The 24,058-nt window shown below is 34.3% G+C and overlaps 1 protein-coding gene and 1 long non-coding RNA gene across 5 annotated transcripts in view; one reads left to right on the top strand and one right to left on the bottom strand.

Annotated features, from left to right (window-relative positions):
- Positions 1 to 24,058, bottom strand: part of LOC149804804 (TNF receptor-associated factor 3-like) — a 222,455-nt gene that overhangs the window by 172,543 nt on the left and 25,854 nt on the right. Inside the window, exons 1-2 of one of the 2 annotated variants that reach the window (XM_089944769.1) lie at positions 3,099 to 3,215; positions 883 to 1,046 (exon numbers count right to left, since the gene is read on the bottom strand). The gene's annotated coding sequence lies outside the window, so the exon portion shown is untranslated. Of the gene's footprint in view, positions 1 to 882; positions 1,047 to 3,098; positions 3,216 to 24,058 lie in introns of those variants that run through there. The other variant, XM_089944776.1, reaches the window with a different exon arrangement.
- On the top strand, positions 7,656 to 19,308 carry LOC149804806 (uncharacterized). 3 transcript variants are annotated; one of them, XR_016416716.1, is made up of 4 exons: positions 7,656 to 7,745; positions 11,672 to 11,831; positions 13,511 to 13,603; positions 17,614 to 19,308. It is a non-coding gene; the product is annotated as an uncharacterized LOC149804806 (long non-coding RNA). The 3 variants fall into 3 exon arrangements; XR_016416718.1 differs by having other exon boundaries at positions 7,674 to 7,803; XR_016416721.1 differs by lacking the exon at positions 7,656 to 7,745 and adding an exon at positions 7,876 to 7,910.

Raw genomic sequence — 24,058 nt, 5'->3', positions numbered from 1 at the left:
CTTGTCGGAGAAAATTGTGTATTTTCATGTTCTATGTAAAGTTTTTTAAGGAGTCTTCTTATTACACGCTTATAATAGTGCTTCTTACTTTCATTTATCTCCATTTTTGTTTTTTATTTTTATCATGACAATGCTGACTTGATTCAAATTCTAACAGTGCTCTTGTGAACAACTCTGAGTTTGAGATAGGACAAGAAGTTTATCATATTAAAGTCCAGAATTTGTTAATGTTCTGCGGCATGCTTAGGCTTCTAAAGCTTTAAAATATGACATATATTTGCTACATATTATGTTTATTTCGAAGAGTAATATGACGAGAAAAGTCATAGCCTCAAGCGATAAATATTTTTGTCATTTAGCAATATCGTTACCTCTTATCCATAGCATCCATTTCGTAAAATTCACAGAGAAACTGAGTAAAATGTAAACCTGTATTCCCCTTGGTAAGATTGTGGGAGATGATTTTCCATTAGACCCTTTTTTAAAAATTAAACATTGGATGGTACTTGCTTGAATCAACAGCATTTACAATAATGACGGAGACTAGTGCTGACAAAAAGTTCACCTGCGAAGGTAGTTGGTAGATGCATATCCTGCTGATGGAATAGTGCTGCAGAAAGCACTGAACAAACGCCAAATCTTCAACAACAACAAAATAAATCTATTTAATACAATTTCAATACTGAACGGAAATCAGTGGGCAATTCAAACTGTTGTATGTCTAAATATCGAATCAACAGAATGTATATATGATTTTGCTGCACTTCTTTTGGTGTATTTTGTAGGCAACTTTTCCGTCTATATTTTTTACCTACACAAAAATCATTTCATACACGAAACTCATCACAGTATTCATGACTTACATTTGTGGTATATTCATACCTTTTGCTGATGACAACTTGGTTGCGATATATACGAAGATGACACTAACAGGTTCAAGGAACAGCGTCTTTTGTCTTTCATAAACGAAATAAATATCCTCATAAGGCTTCGTTCTAGATCCTCTCTCGGTTTATCTGAAGAGACTGTCCGTATAATACCGATTACTGAAATAAGCACAAAGCATGTGAGAGTTACAAATATTTTCAACAGTTCTAACCATGAAAAGCTTTATGAAGGATTGATTCTCCTCCCCTTCCCCTAAACGTTGCAGTATTTGAGGTGCAAAATCGAAGTACAAACTGGACGATTTATAGCTTCTCTCATTTAGATTAGAAAGTCCAGAATGACCATTGTCTTTGTCGGGTGTACCTCATACGATTATCATTTCGAACAAACATTAATAAACTGCATCTCGTCCAAATCTCTTTATACAGTCAGGATATCTCGGAACTTTATGTTCTCTTGTAAAAAATATTTTGTACAATAAACTGTTTGCGTTTGAGTTATGCAACTAATTTTGCCAACAATTCTTATATGTGGGGACTTTAGCTTGGTTCAATGCCCAGAATTAGATTCCTATAGTTATAAAAATATAAATAACACTAATGTTAGGAATGCATTATTAAGTTTAAAATAAATTTTTGGTCTCTTTGATCCATTTAAAACCTTAAATTCAGGATTAAAGAGATATATATGGAGAAGAAAATTCCTGTAAAACAAGCTAGATTAGATTTATTCTTTTTGCCTGAGTCTCGTATAACATACGTAGGAAAAATGACAAACCAAGTTATAGGTCTGACCACTCCATGATAATATTGCATTTAAATTCAATTAATTTTATAAGAAAAGGCCTGTGGAAGTTGGATAATAGTTGAATGGTTTACAATATATATATATATATATATATATATATATATATATATATATATATATATATATATATATATATACAATTATGAAATAGCAAACTGCATGATGAGAATAAATTACAATATACTTCAACTGATTATGGGGGAAGTATTGCCATTGCACTGAATTGAGATCTAAGATTTACTATGTCAGATTCATTATTTTTAGATACATTGTTCATTGAAATGTGTGGAAAAAACATTTCGTATGCTTAAAAAAAGTTTAAATCAAAACAGGAAAACAAACTTGTACAACAAATACAGTCTTTAGATAATGGTTCCTTGGGACCTTAAAATTCGGAAATATTGAGTCTGAAAAAGAGTACGAGGAGAATAAAAGCTTCGAGGAAGTATTATTAGATCTAGATTAAAATGGGTAGAAGAGGGCGAGAAACCGACAAGACACTTTTGTCATAGAGAAAATAGAAACTACGTGAATACAATAATTACAAAATTAATGAAAGATGAAAATGAAATTATTACTAGTCAATCTGATACTCCAATGGAAGTTAAAGAGTATTATAATAACCTATATAATGAGGAGAAAAAGGTGGACGATATAGACTTCGAAATCCTTATAAAAAAAATATAAAATTCCTAGACCTAACCAAGAGTAATCTTTAACAGAGAAAAATGTACCCGGGACAGGAGAAGATCTTATGAAAACAAATGTATGGATGAACTGCCTTACAAGGATAAACAAGGTACCAGTTTTTCTATAAAAAGTTATTTGAACATAATATACTCAATATTGGTGACATGCTTACAGATCAGGGAGCTATTATTAATATGATAGTTGTAAAGCTAAATATGCTGTCCACACTAATTTCCTTACTTTTCAAGGTATAATTCAAAGTATACAGTTCTTATGTGAAAAGGTTACAGTTAGATGTAACGATATCGGTCAGACTATTTATCCCTTTTCATTTGGAAATTGTATTTCAAAATAATAATGGGTTTAAAGACCTTTACAAACCAATTTTGAAAACGGATATTAAACCATCTAGTAAAAATAAATAGAATGCAACTTTCAATCTGAATATGGATGTGTGGCCTAACATATACGCCACATTGTTTACAATAACAAGAAACTCAAAATTACAATGGTTTTAAGTTCGTGTTATTCACATAATTTTACCAACGAATTCATTTTTTTTTAAAAATAAAATAAAATTGTTCAGTTCAGATAAATGTAATTTTTTAAAATAAATTCTCGGAAATAAATATTACATTTGTTTTGGGAATGTAATGTGATAAACAGGATGTGGAATGATGTGTCCCACAGGATTCGGAATAAAGTGAACATACCTGATCAACTGATATGATCTGAAAACTCTCTCTCTCTCTCTGATCTTACTGTAAAGAAAAATTATTGTCTGGAACTATATATAGTACAAATACGTATTACATGGTTGCGTCATATATCTTACGTCAATAAACGCCTTTAAAATAGTATCTGGAAACAATGCAGGTAATACTTCTACAACTACTGCTACTAATGATAATAATACTGGTTAGATGAGATAATGTACTGCCTTTCATTCAACAAACGTATATGAAAATAAGAGCATAATGCATTACTGAACATTTTAATATAAAATGCTATGATTTAAATTTTGAGTTATCTCTCTCTCTCTCGTCGACCCATCCTTTAACGGATGACAAAAGGCTGCTCTGTCCTGATGATAAAAGCCAAAGTTAAAAACCAGTCTGATAATCTGCCTAACAATGGTGCTGAAATAACCCATTGGAATGACTAAAGATATCGTACATGATCACCTAGATATAGAAGACCTACTTCCAAAGTAACAGAAACGTTTCCAACTTAAGTCGATAGGAACAAAGGACCGGCTGATTAGATGATGCTCCGAAACTGTAGACGGTGAAAAATGGTCTTGTGAATGGAATGGAATCTCAGGTGTGGGCAAACTACAGCCCACGGGCCGCATGCCGCCCGCCAAGGGTTTTCATGCGGCCTAGGAACAAGTCATTATTCGCACTGACTATGTTTATGTTACTCTGTTTATCAAATAAATGTGCTTCTTTTGAAGTTTAAGTTTTCAAATATTAACAACATATTAACAACTAAAAATTAATTAGATGTTATTTAGAAAAACCTTTTGTTTTTGCTATTTCAAATATTAATTATTTTACTTAATGAACTATGCGGCCCGCGACAAGGTGCATATTTGTGTATGCGGCACTTGCACTGGAAAGTCTGCCCACCTCTGGAATAGATTAACTACAAGAATGTCTATGACAATAACCTACCCGTAGGTCCTGGAAATAACTCTTAGAATGAATCCCCATATGGAATTTGAGCATTTATAATTGTTCGGCTCCAGGTATCAAACGTGACAAACTGGCAAAATCAGTATACTTCAAACCAAATAACATAACAGTGTACAGAAGGCCAGACATCACATTCATCTACAAAGAAAAGAATTTGACTAGCATCAGAGTATCAGCGGACTCGGACGTCGAACACAAGAAGAGGAAGAAACAACAGACAGCGATCTGGCATTTAAAGGTCTGGAAAACAGACTGTCATTGTACCGATCGTAATGGGGGCGCTTGGAGTAATACCCTACAACTGAAGGACAGCCTGAGAAAAATGAAAATACTACTGAAGCCTGAGCTAATGCAAACAGCACCACTAATCGGGACGGCAATAGTAATATGCACAGTCCATGAGATACTACGCCACACGAAGTGCCCAAACCTCTGTATATGACAAAAGTTGCAAAGAATACAATTGTTCGAGTTGGATAACACGATGATAATAATAATATTAATAATAATATCGTGTGTTTTACTAAATTTATGAAAAAATTACTTCTTCACATACCTGATTTTACCTGCTGATACGAGTTTTATTATATAAAAAAAGCCGTTATTGATGACGTTAAACGCTTTTAAACACACACATATTCATTATATGCTTCGATTTGCTCTGATGATAATGAGGAAACTCGTAAATCTTCATGACTCGACTGAGTACCACCGTCTTTGTCAGTCAGTAATAACGTTGCTGCAAAACCGAAATCAATGTATGTATGTATGTATGTATGTATGCTTTGATATTCATAAATACCATTGTAGATGTTATTAATAATGTTCGTAAGTTGTGGTGTAATGTACTAACAGGTAAATAATGTCGGATACTCATTAATAATAATAATAATTATTATTATTATTATTATTATTATGAAAAAATGTATTTATCATTTTCTCTCTGTCTCAAGTCTCTGACATGATCTCTCTCTCTCTCTCTCTCTCTCTTGACCGCTCCGGTGGCCTAGTGGTTAAAGCATCCGCCTCGGATGCGGGAGGTCGTGGGTTCGATCCCTGGACGAATCATACCAAAGACTTACAAAAATGGTACTAACAGCTGCCAAACTTGGCGCTCAGCATTAAGAGGTTAGTGTTAGGACTATTCGGCCTGGTGTCAGGATAATGTGACTGGGTGGAACATCATGCTACATGTCTGCGGCATGATGCCCCAGTGCTAGAGATCACTATAAACTGTCACACTGCAAACATCGAAGCAATATGACTGAAAAAATGTTAGAGTTATGTTAAAAATCCAAATCTCTCTCTCTCTCTCTCTCTCTCTCTCTCTCTCTCTGTGCCATGACGACACGATATTCCAAGCTACTCCACCCTAATCATTAGTCAGTTCTCGGCGATAAAGATATCACTAGACGGTTTACAGTTGTTGCTCTTGCCTTGGAGTGATGCTGCTTTCCTAGCATTCAACAGCAGTGCCAATCCGAGGTCAACAACCTCTCAATATAGGTGTTTTGTTCTGAAAAAAAGGAAAAGCGAGTGTTCTAAAGGACTTGGTGCAATGGATCAACAAAAAAAGATTTAACATCTTCCAGGAAAATATATATTTAACATTTGTGGGTGTAATAAAGCTTTTAAGAGAGATCCCGAGAAGATACCATATGGCTTTTTAGAATTTCAAATCAGAAGCAAACATAAGAACATACATTTTTATACATCTCATAACAAAAAAATATAAAAATATTTAACACCAGGAAAAAAATAATCGCAAATTCCTATGACTATTACATCAAATTCTGTAAATTTATGATGCAACATATTCACAAGTATATCTATGTATTTGTGCATGTACTAGTGCATGAACATATGTATGCGTACCATTGTAAATTATATTTAATAATGTTCATACTAATAATTTTCTTGTTATACGTTGTCTATAAATACTAATATGTGCGTATGTAATTGTGTACGTTTGCTACTCATTAATACAACTGTAAATACTATTAAATATCGCTGAAAATACTACAACTAATAATAATGACAATAAATTATCATTATTATGTAGCATATTTTCGCGACTATTGGACCTCGGATGCCAATGACATGTATTTTGAGAGATTGGTGTAGTCACGTGACTATGAATGCAAATGGCGACATTCAGGTCAAATTTCATTAACGCTTTAGCTCCGTCTCGTCTGTCAGCCGATTAAAGATATAACGAATGTTATGGTCACAATTCCTGAGAAATAAATAATAATCCTATCAATATCATGCAGGAATGTCTCGATGAAATGTTGTTCAAATTTGCTAGCCGGCTAGTAAGCGGGTACCAAAAGGTGTCGGCGAATTCCAACCTTTCAATAGTCAATCGACATGGACTCGTCACCACATGTACAAATGTCTCCAATGGGGTGTCAATGATCAGAGGAAACTCGGATTAACCATCGTCCAGGTAAAATGGACAGACTATCGTCATCTAGTGATCTTATCGGGAAGCATTTATATAACAGAGCGCACATAAAACCCACGTTATTGTTGTTGTAGGGTTTAACGCCATTTTTCAGCACACGATAATACATGGCGGCCAGTATTAATGGTGGAGGAATAACACGGGAAAACCCCAGAAAGAACCACCGAACCACCGAAGCTACTGGCAGGCTTTCTCAATACCCACATTGGCCGAATCTGTGACTCGAACCCACGCTGACAGAGGTGAGATGGCAGTGATCCGTAACGGAGAGCGCTTTAGACCACTCGGGGCCCCAGAAAGTTTACCTTGCAAATGTCAGCTGTATCTCAATGATGAGGAAGTTGAACGTCGAAATCTACGTGATTACTAGCATCAAGAATGACTGTAACGGGGATTTCTGTACGATGTCAAAATTACTTATTAACGCATTAATTCTATTCTAAGAGAGAGAAAAACCCCACCTACTAAAGACAAAAGTCCTATCCCAAATTACTGGGATCCCATGTACTAAATTTATATTTGGCGTCAGGGTTTTATTGCCTTACTTACAGGTATAACGGTACCAATTGCGCAAGTCCAGGTGGGCGGAGCTTAAGGTGTATGGAACATTGTATTCAGAATTAAAGAACAAAACTAGCTGTGATTGGTGCATTATGTAAGACTTGTACTTTCTGTTTGGCTTAAAAAAAAGTTGAGCCTCTTGGCAACATGTGAGTTTGTGTTAATTTCTATCTAGATCATATTTTGTATTTTTTATGATTTTTTTAAAATATGGTACACATGGCTGAAAATGTGCTTGTTGTGACTAGATAACTCTTACCCCTGTCTAGTTCCAGTAGAGTTATCTCTCTTAAATGCAATGGAGTACCTGGTTATGTCGTTGTCAAATTGACAGTCTAGCATTGTTCTATATGACAGTGTGTGACATGCATGCCCAAGTAGGACAGAAAGTATATTTATTTCACAAAACATTAGCATTGAGGTATATGGAAAAACAGTTGGTACCGTGATACCTACAGCGCTGTGTAGCACTTGGGATAATGGAGAAATCCTACCAGTCATTAAATATTCATTTATGCAAATATGCAAATAACATTGTTGAAATGATGATTTTCATTGGACATTGTGGTTTTTAGAAAATAACATTGACGTTGAGACATGTGCTGCTAGAAATTTAGCATTATGTTATCAGACCGGTAGTGTATATACTTTAACCGTTATTAATAATTCATTGTACGTTTCATTTCAGAGCTGGTAATTGCATTTTTTTTTTGTTTACTATTACAATTTTTTAAGTATTATTTGAAATTAGACCGCCATTGGTGGCGTTATCAATTTTCGTGGATTGGTTGAATTGCAAGGTTATTTCGCTAGTAGTTTTAGTTTTATTATTATTATTTATGATTATTATTATTATTATAACCGTATCTATGAATTCCTTGTACGTTTATATTTTTCAATAGACACGTTTTTAAATTAGAACTGAAATTAAACGAAACAGTACGCCTCATGCCCATTTATGACCGTTATCAGTTTTCGTGGTTTAGTAATAAGATCGCATTATTTTATCTGCACGGCAGGACTCGTAGTAGTATGTATAATGACAGCGTTACTAAGAAATAAGTTACATTTTATTTGAGTACTGGCAATTACATTTCTTTCCGAATAAAACACTTTATTACCGTTATTAATTTTCGAGGACTGGTAAAAAAAATCATTGAAAAACCCACAGGGGCTCGTATTGTTGCTTACAATGGACCTGTCATACATGTGCTATATTGTAGTTATTATATAGTACATTAGTCCGAGTTTCCTCTGACCCTTGCCTCCCCATTTTTTATATTTGGACAACATAAATAGTACATGTCTGACAGGTCAGTTGTAAGTAACGATACGAGCCCCTGTGGAAAAACCAATATGATGTGGCCTAGCTTCCGACGATACTGGTTCTGTGGTATCTCGATATTTGAACTTTTCGGTATTTATTTTATCTATTGCACCACATATTGTGTACTTATATATATACCACATGACCATAGGTTACTAGTTCTAATACAACCAGATTATTTTGGGAAAATGTCAGGATTGCTGACGCGTACACTATTTGATAAGTAAACCCATGAATACTACTGTTTCAAAATAATATCCTTAACCTATGTTCTCAGACAGAATCAATATCTTCTTAAAATTTCTATCACTTTAACAAAATGTTTAGCCTGTTTGTTGTCTGATAATGTTATACAAGAGTTAGATCATATGATTACCGTGATGATCAAGGACTAGGAAATCGAATCTATGGTAGCAAATAAGAATCAAAATGTGAAGCATGTTAATGTCGCTTTTTGGTGGCTTTCGCATTTAACAGGCATTGACTTGAAAGCTGCATTGTACACGATTTATTACTTTTCATTGGAACACCGGTTGTTGTTCAAACAGTCTTAGGTTGATATGTACTTTCATCCTCATATTGATTGTTCATTCTCAGCAACAATCACAGAGCAACTCCAGTCATCGTGGGTGGTTATTTACAAATGCATTTCTTTAATTCCTTCTTATAAGTTTCTGTTGCTGTAGGGCACAGGTGGCATAATGAGTGCCATAGAAGTAGCATCCATTTTTCAAGTTGATTACACTTTGTGTAACACAATTATACATTAAATTTCCAACATTAATACAAGTGTATGCCATTATCAGATTATTGTTTTGTTGCTGGTCTTACTGCAATATCAGAGTAACTCCCCTTTTACAACTAGGACTGTACATAACGTCTGTTTATTGTTTGTTTCCCACAGCCATCTGATTTATAGTGGAAAATAAATTCATTTTAATACAAACGACAACAGTCATAAATTATATCTTGAGGGTCATTGTTTTTATTAACTTGTTTGCTGATTGCAGACTTTATGACCTGAAATATCAAAGCACTCATGTATAGTAGGTAACAGAAAATCAAAACAAAAGGAAAGAAATAATTCGAATTTTGAATCAGTTTAAATCAAAAACTGAATTGACTGAGTCTCATAAATTTTGTGACATAACTACACAAGTTTTAAGACCATTTTTGTCTGCTTAAATGATAAATATACATTATACAGCTTCATCACTCAAATGTATGTTACCTTAGTAGTTGTAAAGACTTTGCTGGGTCTATATACTGGTCCATATCTTCCCATATCCTATACGTACCAAAATCCATCCAAAAATCTCCTAAAACAAACATTTTACAACCTTGATGGTAATCATATTGATATTTTACAGTCAGCTGATTATTAACATCAGAAGTCTGTTAAACAGATGCATTAAGTTGAATGATAACTTTGTCAGTGCATATCCATATCTGGTGACAATAACAATCAGTACTGTTCGAGTTTTACGAATAACTTGTCCATATAAATGTACATTTGCCTGTATATTATAGTATGTGATTTAGATTTTTAACATAGCTTTAAAACAATTTAAGTCATATCACTATAATGTCTGCAGTGGCAGCTTATAATGATGTCTAGCACTGGTTTATCATTCCCCAGACATACAGCATCATCTTCGACCCAGTCACATTATCCTGACACCAGGCTGACCAGTCCTAATAATAACCTCTTGATACTGAGCACCAAGCAAGGCAGCTGTTATTACCATTTTTTGAAGTCTTTGGTATGACTCAGTTGTGGTTTGAATCCACGACCTTCCACATCCGAGGCGGACGCTCTAACCACTAGGCCACTGGGGTGGTCAGCTGTATATTATATAATGTATGTACTGGTAAATTTTGTGATAGTGACATGATTAGTTCATTTTGTCACTTTATTTTTTCTGTGACACTAATAGGTCGAGCATAAAGTATGTATTCATTGAGTGGAGGTGGGAGGTGTTGAAAAAAATTCAAAAAGCATTAGCCTGTGTATGTGGCAGGGTAACTGCTAAGTATGTTCTGCAGCGATAGGGGTCAATATTCCTTGATAACTGTGATGTTTATGAAGACTAGTCAAGTCAGAAACATAACTAGCAGATGAGTTAGATGCAAAGTGGCTGGTATGCCATGTCAGGCAGAGTCAATATCTGCTTAGAATTATGAAGTGTGATATGTTGTAGTTTTATTGCACATGGTGCACTTTGCAGAAGACATTTTTTCCTCTTCATTTTCTGGCATGACCAGTTATTTTATCTCATGATTCCGACAGATTATGCATTCCAGACCCTGGTGCCTCATGCGAATTTGTGAAGCCATACCTTGCCAGACTGGGACAGTATTGTACTTAGATAGACACATTGATTGCCTTTTTGACACCTATTGTCCTTTACTTTTATAAAAGTGAGATTCAGAAGCATGTCTTAAATTAATTACTCATCCTAAGCCATCATGAAATGTCACATGATCGCACACACCTTACAAAAATTGTCACCTGAGAAAAGAACTGTTATGGTTCATGATTTTGATGATATCGAAGCTGATGATAAAAATTTGAGGTTCAGTCATTCTAAATGATGATAAGGCTGATAATATTCCAATTTTCCAAAGTTGATATAAAATTTTTAGTCACTGTCTGATATTTGACTATTAAAGTTAAGGTCAACTAAATATTAGCTGCTGTCACTTGTTTAAAACTATTATTAGAGATAAATATTTACATTTGCTGTAGAAAAGCATTGGTTACGATTTCTGTAAAATTCAACCTTTGTATCACTATTATAGTTAATGTTAATACTTTCCTACTTTCATTTTCAGAGTTTGTTTTACATGGTATTAATTTAAACCGCTGCTTATTTTTAATGACTACTAATAACTTCATCTTTTAAAATTCAATTGTCCCATCTATTCTTGGAAAGGGGGTGGTGACTCAGCAATGTACTTACACAAGGGTGGATACAAAATGTATGATTTGCAATGAGTAATGGGAAAGGGGTAAAAAAAATCACCAATTGTTTGCATACGTGCTTTATGGACAACCCTTAATATCATATCAGAATATTATTATTATTGCCAGCGTAACTGTTCATGGGTAAAGTTGTTGGATCAATGAAATGTTTTAACAGCTGACCATAATGTCATTATAGTTCATTTGTGCTTGAAATATAATTCTTCATTGTAACTTTTTTCTCATTTTTTTGTTAACTTTGTTTGCAGATTAGTGTAGATTTCGGCTGATTTTGGTAATTATATGGACTTTTACAAATGGGCCTTGTCACCTGATAGTCGAAAAGATGTTCACATGACCATTCCTCTGATAAAGGTGTGTAGATGAGTCAGCGGCTAAGGACAAGCTGAGAAATGTGATGCTACAAAGGTATATTTTCCATTTGATATATCATAGATGACTCATATAAGCATCCATACTAGAAGTATGGGTGTGACTGACTATCCCATATTCTGCAAGAGACATAAAAAGCTATCTAAAGTTGTCTACCACATCTCATAACATATATGCTATACATTAATGTGTGAAAGGGAAATATTATTTATTTTGTAATAGAGTGGGAACATTTTAATTTGTCATAAAAAATGGTACATTTTCCGTTCCTTAAGCTATAGATCGGTATTTTGAGTTATGTATTATTTTTAACATTAACATAAAAATGTGCAATATTTTTGTGATTACTTCAATACACTAAATGGTTTAACCTTCTGTGAGCAACAATTAATAATTTTTCTAGATTAAACATTAATTTCATTATGTCTTAGGTATTTCACTTTGAATTGTTCGCATGTAAATATAAGTTATTGCACACGTATTGTATTATTATGTGCAGTATTAATTTTAATCTTTATTGGGTGGGATATTCGTAGTGATGATTTAGTATCATTTAATACTCAGCTTTACATGATGGGTAAACTGATGAGCTTGAATGTTTATAAACCGCTGTTGCTTTTAACTACTGCTGTTCTAGTATATTGATAGTCTCTGTATCACAAGTAGAGCAAACTTTTCCCTAATGTTCGGAGTGAAAGCAATTTTACATTGTAGGTAATAAGTACAGAGAGAGAGAGAGTTCACAGGCACTGGCCAAACTGAAAAACAACTTGGTATGATGTATCCCAAAATATTAACATCTAACAAATAATCTTACAATTGCCAGTCAAGAAAATATATCATGTGTTAATTCTACCAGAGACAAAGAACTCTTTCGTCCTATGTCCAGAAAGCTTAGAAATAGATAATATTGTAATAAGTCCCAGATGAAATCAAAGCACAAAGTATTGTGATAAAACTTCATGTAGCAACACAGCTTTGATTCAAAAAGATGCATTATCACTGACTGTGCACAGCTTCTAACTTAGACAACTGTACTAAAGCGACACTGTTACAAAGAGTAACTAAAATGCCTTCCAGTCAATAAAAAAACTGCTTTGGTGGCCTAGTGGTTAGAGCGTCCGTCTTGGATGCAGGAGGCCATGTGTTCGATCCCCAGCCGAGTCATACCAGAGACTTGCAAAAATGGTACTAACATCTGCCTCGCTTGGCACTCAGCATTAGGAGGTTGATGTTAGGAGTGGTATGTCTGGTGTCAGGATAATGTGACTGGGTGGGACATCATGCTACATGTCTGTGTCATGATGCCCCACTTTAAACTGCCACACTGCAGACATTGTAGCGATATGACTGAAAAATTGTTAAAGCTACGTTAAAAATCCAAGTCACACACACACACCAGTCAATAAACAAACAATATGATTACACTGTTGAGCCAGCAGGAGTGGGGGGGGGTATACGTTAAGAAAGGTAGAGACTAAATTCTGAGTACTGACTTAATGTTAACTCAGATGTAAATATTAATCACCTAGATTTTCTGATAGTTACAAATAGACTTGGTACCTCTTTATGCAATTAAATGTGACCTCTGCTTTCTGTTGGTGAAATAAATTATGTAAGATGGGTATGTTTTGATTCCTTTTTGTTTCCATCAGTGGTATACAAGGTGTTCAGACATCTAATGCAAAATGTTTCTTTTTCTTTCATTTGTTCAGTGATCCAATAAAGGCAGTGGGCAATTCCAGAAGGATTACATCATCAAAGGTAAAGGGAAATGCTGCGTTACCAGATTACATTAGATTTTTTGGGTAAGTTAATCAGAATGACGAATGTTGTTGATGTTGTTGTACGGTTTAACGCCATTTTTCAGCACACGATAGGCTATACATGGCGGCCAGTATTAATGGTGGAGGAAGAACCCGGAAAGAACCAACGACCCTCGAGAAGCTACTGGCAAACTTTCTCACATACCCATGTTGGCCAAATCTGAGACTCGAACCCACACAGACAGAGGTGAGATGGCAGTGATCTGTAACGGAGAGTGCTTTAGACCACATGGCCACTCAGGGGCCCCCGACGAATGTTGATTTGGATGTTAAGATTTTTGTTTCTTGAGCACACTGGATACTACACACTTTCACTGCAATCATTCCGGTTCAGTTGTATGGATAATACTCCAATTTCATGTATTTGAATGCAGTTAAAGCAAGTTTTGATCTGAATTTAGATTATACAAGTTAGAGGCATCATTTGTCTCAATAGCAATGTAATGAGCATTGTTGACAGTACTTTGACTTAGTTTACTTTTTTGACATCAATTTTTATAGTTTAAGCTGCTGAAAAAAATTAGTTCAGTTTATCAGTGTTCAATGTTGTTTCATTTCAAGGTATATATTTATGAGATATTTTTTTTCTCTGTATTATATAATCAGATAATTACACTAACATATGAACAATCTACTACATTTCACAGCATTTTAGAGAGAAAATTGTGGTGGTTCTAATAAATGGATGATCTATTTTGAACTTATACATTATTGTTAGTGCAGAGGCTTCATTGTCTATCAATATTACTATAAATTAGTGCTACTTGCCTATTAATAATAACTGTATATATTGGACACAAATTTTTTCATGTACTAGAACTTATGGTGAAACCTTTTTTACACCTAGGTCATATGTTCCAAGACTTAAAAAATGAAATAATTTTGTGTTTAATTTGTACCCCCATGTTGCATTAAAAATGATAAACAAAACACTTATTTGATAATAAAATGAAAGAAATTAACATTGTATTGTTATCAATTAACATTGTATTGTTATCACTTAGTCCTCTCGTTTTTCCATCATGAGCATTAAAGAAAATGTATTCACACACTCCAAATATGCAGCAGAGACATGAATGATTGCTTGAAGGTATGTGCCATTCACCCATGACACAGTGTTATGTGCAAAATAACCAAGATTGTATTATATCCAGTTCCTGCCTCGCTTGGCGCTCAGCATTAAGAGGTTAGTGTTCGGACTGGTCGGCCTGGTGTCAGGATAATGTGACTGGGTGGGACATCATGCTACATGTCTGCGGCATGATGCCCCAGTGTTAGACATCACTATAAACTGCCACATTGCAGACATCGTAGCGATAAGACTGAAAAATTGTTAAAGCTACGTATATAAAAAAATTCAAATCAAATCAAATTCAAATTATATCCAGTTCAATTATATGGCAGTATCTTGCAAATAAAAATCATTATTTGTCATTTTGCCAGCAGGATATTGAAGACAGAGGTTATTTTTTTGTTGCAAAGCAAGCTAACCTTGGAAGCCAACTTTGGATACTTTTAAGCCGATTATTTTTTAAAGGATATCAATATAAAGGTTATTGTTTTCAAAGCAAGCCGACTTTGGATTCTTTTAAGTGTTCTGATTTTATATATATATATATATGTATATATATACACATACACATACACACACACCCACACAAAGTCGGCCCACATAAGGAAACTGCTTCTATTTGACCAGTTTTCACAGGAATTTTGGAAATAAATTGAAATAATGAAACAATTTCTAAAGTGACATAATATAGTACTTCATGCATGGACATCGATGATCCAGGGTCACCTAGATGATTTGGAGAAAATAAAATCATTTGATGAATTCATGAAGCCCAGAAGAGTAGATGATTTTGCAGACAATATGATCATTAACATGGATGAAATTCCAGTGTGGTTTGATCTCATTCCTGGATGGACTGTCAATAAGATGGTGGTTGAAAGTGTGAGAATTAGCATGACTGGTGCAGATCTTAAATAAAATGACTTTAGTCCATGCAGTTTCCGCTTAAGGAGATATGTTGTGTCCAACAATACATTTTCACTGTATGACAAAACTAAAAAGATATTCATGCAATGAAGGAATGGATCATATATGTACAGGAGACGGGTTGGGTTGTTGAGATGATGCTGCAATGGATTAAACAAAAGTACAGTTTTATAATTTTTTAAATAAAAATTTAAGTTGGAGTGCATTTTCCAACATGTAATTTTCAAATGATTTAAAACATGCCCACAACTTAAGACTGGAAAAGAAACATTGTGTCCCAGAACATACAGTGCACAAAAATGTACATTCAGAATTAATTTATGGTGTCTCAACATATACGGTAAATATGGTAGATATAAGTATTTATGAATAACAAACTGTTGATTGAGTTGCATAGCTAAATGAAAGTGAAACTGCCATAATGCTTCCATGCTCTTACGTACAAATATTAATACTATTGTCACTGTATGAATTGTTCGCTAGTCATTTAAAGAGTGATATATTAATTTCATGATCTTTATATTATTATTTGGCAGCATAAAATTGATTTTTCAACACACTTTGATGCAGTTCACTAAGCTCTATAACTGTTAGAGATTTCACCAAAATGTTTCCAAAAGTGAAGAACAAAAGTTGCTGCAATTATTCTGCAGAAAAAAATGTTTTTCCTTTTCTTGATGAGATCCACACCTAAATCTATTAACATAACAATTCCTAATAGTAACATTTCATCTGAAATGTTAATTGCCATAACTTTTTTAAATATGATATTTTTAAAAGGAAAACTATTCTGGAATGATATGGAAAAAATCTTTTAAATTGATTCATTCCTTCATAGAAATTAAGAAAAAAAGAAATTCATTTTCTGCTTGCTAAATAAAATCTTACTTCGTTCTCATTATTTTCACCTGTCCATTCCTCCTTTCTGGGAAATACATATAAAATTTATGTTATGGTTTTAACCAAGACAAGTAAATCGCAGTCAAGGGGTTACATTGGGGAGTCCAAACCCCAACGTATATTATTTATCTCACCCAATATTTTCCTTTAAAGCAAAAAGAACTCTTCACTAGTGTTGTTGTTGTTGTTGTAGGGTTTAACGCCATTTTTCAGCACATGATAGGCTATACATGGTGGCCAGTATTAATGGTGAAAGAAGAACCAGGGAAAACCCATAGAAAGAACCACCGGCCCATGAGAAGCTATTGGCAAGCTTTCCCACATACCCACATTGGCTGAATCCGAGACTCAAACCCACGCAGACAGAGGTGAGATGGCAGTGATCCGAAATGGAGAGCACTTTAGACCACTCGGCCACTCTTCACTAGTGTAATATAGTTCATGTGCAAATGTTTACATGTGGCTCATTAATGCAAATATGTTAATGAAGGCTGTGGTGTGACCATTGCATCCCAGTTAAACAGGTTATTAGCATGAGCAAAGAAAAATAACATAAAACGTCACGTAGTAATCAGGTATTATCACATTTAATATATGGATGTTATATGAAATTGACAATAAATAATTAATATTTATTTCAAGAAACTTTCATTTTCATCAGTTTCAATTTTGAAAAGTTATATTGTAAATAATGAAACGATACTGGCTACTCAGCTCTACTGTAGTTATACTTTGTACAAGCTGTAACGAAGAGTAATATCTTGCTTTAGATTATTCATTGGTAATTAGAGATCTGTGTCACTATCGTATTTAACTCTCCTTTTCTTTATAGGAGGTGAAATTGTTTGTGACATACTTATGTTGTCCATAGTATTAATTGTAAAATTACCCCTACGTATAAAAGACCCTCCAAATACCGACCCTAGTGGATAAACATGTGCTAAAACTTTCAAGTTCATGGATTCTTTGAAAATGTATTCTTCTGTCTTGGAAATATTGCAAGTAATACAGTGAAAGTTGCTTATGGATTAATGATTCCTTCTGGCTGCTAAGTGCATTATTTGTCATTAAATATTGTAGGTTTATCTTTTAGATCCAGTGATGAATGTCATTCTGATGATTGAGAAGAACAAGGTTATGCTCCACTGAAATCCATGTACCTGCTACAGATTGCAGATTTACACAGATTGCAACCTCTGCCTCGTCTGTCAGAGCACAAGCAGAATTCGTCAGTCTTCAACAGCACAAATTATCAAGAATCACCAATTATTAGTAAACATGTTATTTGTATTACAAACTCAGTATACGGTAATACTGAAAGGGACGTACATTTCTGACCACACTTTCTGCTGTTTCCATGATTTTACTCATAAAAAGCAGTACATGTACTGGTTTACTCATGTTAAAATTTTGCTCTGTTGCAAGAGCAATTAATAGAGCTCCACTTTTCATTATTGTTTACCTTTCTTGTTTAGCAAAGGCATCAGCTCCAACTGTATTTGACATGATTGTGTTATTGAGTAATGGTTAAGATGTTGCTTATTATTTCAGCTTGGTAAAAAAAAATAAAAGAAATTTAAAAAGCTTATTACAGATTACTTCTGATTGCTGATTAAACTTAAATGATGTCAGCCAGATTAATTGCTATTCCATTAAATCATACATGGGACCCAGGAAGGCACTTTCAAAGTGGGATACTCACCCATTGATGCAGTATAGAATTTTCTTATCATTTAAATATGAAATCTGTGAAATCAATGCATATATATTTTTTTAAACTGCCTTCCCTGGGTACTATGTATGTTCAAATGGAACAGCCCTAAAAGCAAAGCTTAAAAATATGGAACATGTAGTAAATAAGCTAAAATTGAATGAATCTTGGTGGGGGGAGCTCCACTATTTAAATAATTAGATTATCATGTGTGCATGCTTTATATCTTGTACTTGTGTCAGTAATTGGCTTAAAGCACTAAATATGTATATATGTTCATAAATATATGAAACATGAACTGGCATCAAACCATGTGCAATAATTGTTGTCCAAAGAGTATTCACAAAATATTTTGGTGGCTATCTGGGTAGAAAGTAGTTGCCTATGGGCACGAAACAGTGGGTAGTGGATGTGTTCCTCCTGTCAAGTAACAAAGTGAACAATATGTACATGCATGATAGAATGTTGCCTTTGCAACAGTAAACCACTTTTGGATACCATAAATTTCATTTATTGATTTTATAGAAAAACAACATCCAAATGACCAATGTTTTGTGGTGAAAATTTAGTCTGATGAATTTCCCAGAAAAATTGTTCTTTTGGTAACAAAAATCCATTGTGTATAAAACATGTACACTGTTGTTTCATAATTTACTTACCTAGTTTAACATGTTTTGAAATGTATATATTTTCTGTATTTAGTCCAAACATTGTCATTGAGATTTTCTAATTGTGACTGCAAGTCATTTGCAATTGCAAATTGTACCGTTCTTTAATGTAAGAGTACAGTATACATGTTAAGTGTTTCACCTGAACTTTTTAAATAATGGTACAATGTACCTCTGCAAACAAAATATGTGGGTGCAGATGAAAATACTGAAGTACATTCCTTGTAAGTGTAAATTTTCTTTTCAGTAAGTATACAGTATTTGGCTTTTAATTGCTTTATAGACTTTAAATCTCTACACAGTAATGTAGTGAAAGTTACACTGAGTGTTTGCAAATGAATAATTGAGGAATTAAGCTTTAAAAAATGTCTACCCAATAAATGCAGAAGCTGTACTCCAATTTTACCATTAGAAATATTTAGAATTGGCTTTTTGTCACAGCCACCATTATTTGGCTTCCCTGGACACTGAAAGGCTTTTTCCCAGCCTACAGATGCCTACCGTGTCTGTCCTTTAGGTCTACAACAGTGATTTAAATGAATGACAAGTTGTACTGCATTCTTCATGATTTGCTACCATTTTATTCAGTATATGCTTTAATAATGTTTTCAGATAGGTAAGATGCTGTACATAAAAGATGTCCTGCTTTTCAAAATCTTTTTAGCAATCTCCCACCTCCATTGACCCCCATTGTGTCCCAAATGTTTTTCAAGAATTTATACACCTGGACAGCTTCTGACGAGTGTATAAGTTATATTGTGATTTGTAAACACCATTAATTTCGTTGTAACTATAATTAAAATTTATATACTAAGAAGTTGCATTTTTGGTGCTTGAGTTTTTGCATTTAAATAAAGACTTGTTTCACATGTTAAGAGGCCTTGTAATAAGTATTAAGGAAAGAAATGGAAAAATGGCAATGTCTTTTTCATTGCATGATTTCAAATTCATTTTGTATTCAGATGTTGTGGTCTTTAATGTTTCTGTGTGAAATAAACAAAATTAATAAAACATTTAACATCATACAGTATTTCTTTTATTACTTGCATGCACATAAGACCATACTTTTAGGCCACACATTGTCATAATTCTAAGCATCCACAATTCGTTTCTTCAAATAGGGAAATAATTGAATCAAAAGAAATTATTTTATTTGACTTCTGTTTCTGTCCTAGATTGTAAATCTACTGTCTTCTCACAATTACCTTCTCACAATTATCAAATGTATTTTTATCATTGAAATTAAAAACAGTATTAGTCCCTATATATAAAGTGCACAGGCCAAGACATAAAATTAAAAATGGGAAATGATAAGGCAAAATATTTATTTTCCTTTCGTTAAATTATTTTCCATTTCAGGAGGTGTATGTATGTGTGTGTGTGTGTGTGTGTGTGTATATATATATATATATATATATATATATATATATATATATATATATATATATTACAAGACTACTATTTTCTCAGGCTGCCCTGGTGGTCTGGTTGCCCAGTGTCAGGGTAATGTGACCAAGAGGGATATCATGCCACATGTCTACATCATGATGCCCCAGTGCTTAACACCACTATAAACAGGCCCCTGGTGGCTGATTGCTGTAAGACATCACAAGCTCTGGGTTTATACACTCTCATTAATATTGCCAACACGTAAGGCCCATAAAGCTAAAGAAACCCGAATAACTCACAGAAACCTGGGTAACTGTCATTATATTCCATCGCTATTCAATTCCTACATTTGTATCATAGGAATTATGGTACATAAAGGGTTCTGAATTAATTGGAGTGAGATCCTCAGCTGATTTCTTTACCTTCTCGCATATCATTCTACCATTATTGTTTCTATTCCCACCCCACCCCAACCAGCACTTCATAGACAGAATAATTTCTTGCATTATGTTTGTTTGGTAGTTGGCATGCATGACTATAAAAAAAAATTCCCATGCTAAATTCACAGAGAATAATTGCATTTGGTTTTTTCCTCTCCAGTTCAGTACAGTTACAAATGTAGAAATGGCTAAAAGAACAGCACACTCCTTTCCCAACCCCACCCCCGAGTTGAAACTACGAAACCATAACTGTCTACTTCTCCCAAGTGCGGGTCCTGTATTGAGGAAAATACGTTGTCTATTTCAGCAGCTTCAAACAATGTATATATGCTGACTTACTTTCATGGTGAGAACAGGAGACTGACTGAAACATGAAAGCAATCTACATGCTAACAGATTTAAGATTGAGAAAATATTTGTTGACTAAACTAAGTGAATGACAATGACAATAATATCAGTCAAGCTGAACAAGAAATTGTGGTTATTTGTTAACTGAAAGAGGCTTGAGGATTTATTCAACAAACTAAATGTTTCATAGAACTAATGCCATGTTTGTGTGATGTAACACATCTAATGGAACAAATTTGCCATAAACGTCCACATGATTCAGGGAAGACAGATTCTTAAATATTTCTTACAGCATCTGCATAAAACATTAATATTTAACTGGGACACATGCGGCCAAAGTTCAGTCCCATCCGTGTTTGCATTGACTTAAATAAGAAGGGATACATCTTTCCTTCAAAATACTTAATACACTTCATGGTGAGCTACCATTGTTCTAATAATGACATTAGTGGTTAAGCAGAGAAGAGGTTTTGAAAGGATGCATAAATCATCTTCCAATAATAAAAATCTCTTTTAATCTAAATAGAAATTTAACATAAACAAGATGCCAATTAGTTCTTTTAAGAGCTTGTTAGACACCAAAAATTACATTGTACACAAAATATGATAACAGTGTAACATGTAAAGGACACATACAATGCAAAACCCTGGAAAGAACCACGAACCCAAGAAAAAACTACTGGCAAGCTTTCTCCCATACCCACACTGGCTGAATCCGAGACAAACCTACGCAGACAGAGGTAACTAGTATGCACAAGTACTACTACTAATAATAATAATAATTGAAATCAAAGTATTTTTTTAGTCTGGATAAATGTATCAATGGAAAATACCACACACTGTGACAAAAATGCATTAAAAAAAGAATACAGGTGAAAAATGGCGCAAGTCGATTCACTGCAGAAAAGGTAAGTTTTCTGAGCTTTCTTGAATTGTGTTGCAGGTACATTATGAATAAGTTGAAGAGGCAGACTATTCCAGAAATTTGGGCCCTGGTAATCATAAGGATGCTTTCCAATGTATTTTAATCTAACATTGGGAATAATGATGATATGAATACAGGAGACGAGTGCAAGTGTCTGGAAAGTGCGTATACTCGATGAACTCAACAATGTACTTAGGGTTTGACACATAGAAAATGTTGTAACAGAGACATAATTTTTTATTTAATCCTTGATATAACCAGAAGCCTGTGAAGGATGCCGCGCATAGAAGATAAGTACTCACTGATAGGTTTTCATTGACAAAATAAAGAGTATTTTGCACCTTTTTGATATTTGTTAAACACTATGTACTAGGGTAAAAGCAGAGAGACTTGAATCGAAATAATCAAGTAGATAATTTATAATGTAAAAATGCATATTGAGGAGATGAATCCAGTGATACATCGCTGATGAAAATCAGTTGAGGCATTTGTGAGAAAATTGTGTTCTTGTGATAGGGTTAGGGTTATGGTTTTCCGGTAGTAACGTACGAACAGAGTACCATTTTGGATACCGTATTCACTGAAATACTTGTCTCATGGAGTCCGATAAAAAGGTATTTCGTTCATGAAAATTGGTCGAGCGGTTTATGAGAAAATTGAATTCTTGTGATTTCCCATATGTTTAGATAGGTTATGGTTAGGGTTACGGTTTTCTGGTATAACGTACGAACAGAGAGTACCATTTTGGATACCGTATTCACTGAAATACTTGTCTCATGGAGTCCGATAGATATTTCGTTCATGAAAACTGGTCTAGTGGTTTATGAGAAAATTGAATTTTTGTGATTTCCCATATGTTTATATAGGTTATGGTTAGGGTTACGGTTTTCTGGTATAACATACGAATGGACCCGGCAATTTTAATGCGCTTTTTGCTGCAGTACGTGTGTCATAGAGCCCGATAGATAGGTATTTCTTTCATGAAAATCGGTCAAGTGCTTTGGGAGAAAATTTGATTCTTGTGATTTCCCTTATGATTATCATAGGTTAGGGTTAGTGACGCAGTTTTATGATGATACGTAAGAATGGACCCGGCGATTTTTATGGTCTTTTCACTGCAATACGTGTCTCAGGGAGCTCGATATATAGGTACTTGGTTCATGAAAATCGGTCGAGAGATTTTGGAGCAAAAATTAATTTTTTGTCATGTTGTGTTAGGATTTAGGGTTACCCATGAATTAACTATTTTCTCAAGATCTTGGGAATTTTTCAAGCAGTTTGCTTTGTTTGATCTGCCTTGGGTAAACCTATGTAAAATGGTGTGTATGTCTTTCTGCGACCTGCAGCATCCATTATAATGCGAAATGAGTGTTTGGCATTGTAGTGAGCAGACGGATCATCGGAGTTTTATGATACCTGTATCCAATGACGGATCTTAAGGAGATAAATCTATTAATACTTTGATGAGATAGAGAGCTTGATTTTTTGGCTAAGTTACAACCTTTCCAGTAAAATTTTGACTAAGTCATTTTTAGATGAATTTCGTCTTTTTCGGTGAATATTTTGGTAACCCCTTTGAATTGCTTGCTGACATTGGACCAACCAGATGAGCCAAGTAAATACGCATGCTGAGACACCTAGCCTATGAAGGTAGCTTGAGGGCTTATGGAGCTATTTGGATTCGAGTGACAAAACATACCATGTACGACATAAATTGCAATCAAGCCCGTCTTGCAAACTAGCACCGTAAGACGGTCTGCTGGAGGTAAAATGGCCAAGTTGCCACATCAATATTTTCTGATTATCTCGAAACAGCCTTGGAATTTTAACATGCGGTTTGCTTTGCTAGATCTGCCTTGGTGAGACAAACATAAGGATGATTCGTCCGCATGTCTGCGACCTACAACGCCCCCATAATGTGAAACGAGTGTTTGGTACTAAGGTAGTGGACGGATCATCGGAATTCTATGACACCTATGTCCAAAGGTGCGTCTTAATGAGAGTAATCCAACAATACCTCATTGGTGAGAACCGGTCGATGCATTAGTTAGAAGATC

The sequence above is a fragment of the Sinohyriopsis cumingii genome, chromosome 2 (assembly GCF_028554795.1).
Source record: "Sinohyriopsis cumingii isolate HCF-2022 chromosome 2, ASM2855479v2, whole genome shotgun sequence".
NCBI classification, from domain to species: Eukaryota; Metazoa; Mollusca; class Bivalvia; order Unionida; family Unionidae; genus Sinohyriopsis; species Sinohyriopsis cumingii.
This window is presented reverse-complemented; position numbering and strand designations above follow the sequence as displayed.